The sequence below is a fragment of the Sesamum indicum genome, linkage group LG2 (genome assembly GCF_000512975.1).
Source record: "Sesamum indicum cultivar Zhongzhi No. 13 linkage group LG2, S_indicum_v1.0, whole genome shotgun sequence".
NCBI classification, from domain to species: domain Eukaryota; kingdom Viridiplantae; phylum Streptophyta; class Magnoliopsida; order Lamiales; family Pedaliaceae; genus Sesamum; species Sesamum indicum.
In genome coordinates, this window is record NC_026146.1 from 14,488,923 (window position 1) to 14,491,763 (window position 2,841).

Here is a 2,841-nt window from a genome sequence, read left to right on the forward strand (position 1 = left end):
CCCTCTCTCTCTCTCTCTCTCTCTCTCTCTCTCTCTCTCTCTCTCTCTCTCTCTCTCTCTCTCTCCACCAAGAATTACCCTTCTCTCTCTCTCTACACTCCCCCTCCCCCAAGAATTACCCCTCTCTCTCTCTCCCCAGTATTGTATTTCTGTAACTTTCTTGTTTTCTCTCTCACTCCCCTCTTTCTCTCTCTGTGTGTGAAGAAGAGGTTTGGTTTTTATCTTAGTCTTATGATTTATGTCTGTAAAAATAATTGTCCGTTGAATAAAATATTAGAAGTCGCTTTCACATATCTTGGCGATAATGACTTGGCGACAAGAAGCAGATCTCTTCGCCTTAAATTACCGAAATACCCTCCTTCTACTTCTCTTTTTTCTTTTTTCCCATTTTGCTTTCAAAGTTATTTCACTCTTGGATTTGATTAATATTCTTTTTTCTCTAATTTTCACCATTTTCGCCAAATACTAAAAAGTAAAAACTATTTTTTTTTCATTATTTTACATATCTTTTATAGCTTTCTTATCTAATTATAATAATAGTAAATTCCAAGTTGTACCCCCAAATAATCCATAAATTACAATTTTGAACTGCACAATCATTTTCATCCTGATATAAATTTCATATAAATACCATATGGGAATAAATATATTTTGTGCTCATTACACCGTAAAAAAATTACAACATTTAATCATGACTAATTTTCTGGATTAATAACAAAATAATCATAATAAATAGTAATTGACCACAGTCATACAACGATTGTTGGCCGTGGTATCTCCGAGGGTGGCACAACTTATTTTATATATTTTTGTATCAATTTTATTTAACTATGGTCAATAAAAAATATTTCCCACGACTTTAGTTCATAATTATTAAAATTTTAGTCACTAGTCACTTTTTTCTAGTGTTATCTTATATCAAGCTAAATCTTTTTTTTAGAGTTGAAAATGAAAATTAAGAACATAACTTATATTATAATCTTACAAGAAATTTATCAAACCAAATAAAAAGTATATTTTTTTTGAGTTTAATGCATTGGACTGAATTTTTTATTTTAAATTTTAATGTATCTCGTATTCTATTAAACATATACGTTACATAAATACAAAAATTACGTCACCTATTTTATTCAAACAAATATTTTTGCACATATATATATATATATATTAAATGGAATAAAATATGCAATAAAACCTGAAATAAAAATTTCAATTAGCCAGTGTACGACAATTATACCAACTAATTTGAGGAATTTAAAGCAAAATTTATGAAATTGTTCTAAAATTTATTTGAAATCCTATATTTAGTATAAGTTAATGGTGGAAAATTTAATTCTTTAGAGAATTCTTGTTTTTATTATTATTATGATTATTCTTTTAGAGAATTCATATAAAGGAAAGGGCGAATTAGTCATTCTACCCTCTCTATGGATAATGTAAGGCACACTCATATATCCGTATATAATTATTTTTTATTTCTACCCTCTCTATGGATAATGTAAGGCACACTCATATATCCATATATAAATATTTTATATCTCTTATATATATATATTAAAATTTTCATAAAGAATAAAATATTAAATAATAACTGCAAAATAAAAATATATTTTCAAAATATGAGAGAGACACGTAAGAATATTGCGAGAGAGAAAATATTAGAAAAAAAAAGTGTTAGTCTGAGGTTCAAAATATTTCATTTTTTTTAATTAAAAAAAAGAGCATAATCTATAGGTAATTTCATTATTATTGAAAACAATAAGGTAATATTATTTAGGCAATATTAAATAGTCCAAAAATCTAAAAGTAGCCTAAGCATTAGATAAGTGGGCCTGTACCATGGAAAATTAAACAAGTGAGCCTTTCTAGCCTAACCAAAAAGTCAAATATATATATATATATATATATATATATATTAAAGAAAATTAAAATTAAAATTGCTCGTGAATCTATGCTATCTTTCCTCTCTATGATTAATTTTATAAGATTGATTATTTTTATTTATTATTCAAATAAATTAGTAATTTCATAATTTATAAATATTTTACACATGCATTGAACGTGCCACACAATATTGGTCTTATTGTTACTATATTTAATTTCGATGATACATATGTCTTAATGGAATATGCTTTCCAAATAGCTCGAGTACGCATAGATTCTTCATATGGAGCGACCTATAAGATATAAAATCATTAGGGCCACAACTGGATTGCTTCGGTTATAGCCTTCTGATTCCTAAATTAGTTAGGTCGCAAAGGAGAAAGACTTAGGATTATGAAAAAAAAAAATGACAGAAGTAGCAAAAGTTGTGCTTAAGGCATGGAAGACAAATATTCACAAATTTTTCTAACCGTACGATTTCACGTGGACCCCGGACATAAAACTATTGATTGTTAACTGTAAATTCATACACGGTAGAATCTTGATCAGATCGATGTGGAGTCAGAAATAAATAACAGGAATTCAAGATCAATGCAGGATTTAAAATTGAGTTATGAGTAGAGATATTGACACAACTTTGAAGAAATTACCCACTTTAGTTCTAATGAAAGGTATTTGAGGAGTAGTTATGTAGTTATATGTGTAACTTAGGGAAGTATAACATGAAGGGAGTAAGAATTCTCTAAAATGTGAAAACACGACAATGGTTAATTTATGATGTAGAAGGAAAAGTAGGGAAGCTTTATAAATTATTAAAACGTCAATCATGATAATGCAAAATCGTCTTTCATATCTTTATATCAGTGGTTAAAATCGTCTTTATGTCGCTTCATCAATTTTCCCTAAAATCTTGATTATCTGTCACTGAAGAGTGTTTTTCTTGTGTTTTCCCCTCTT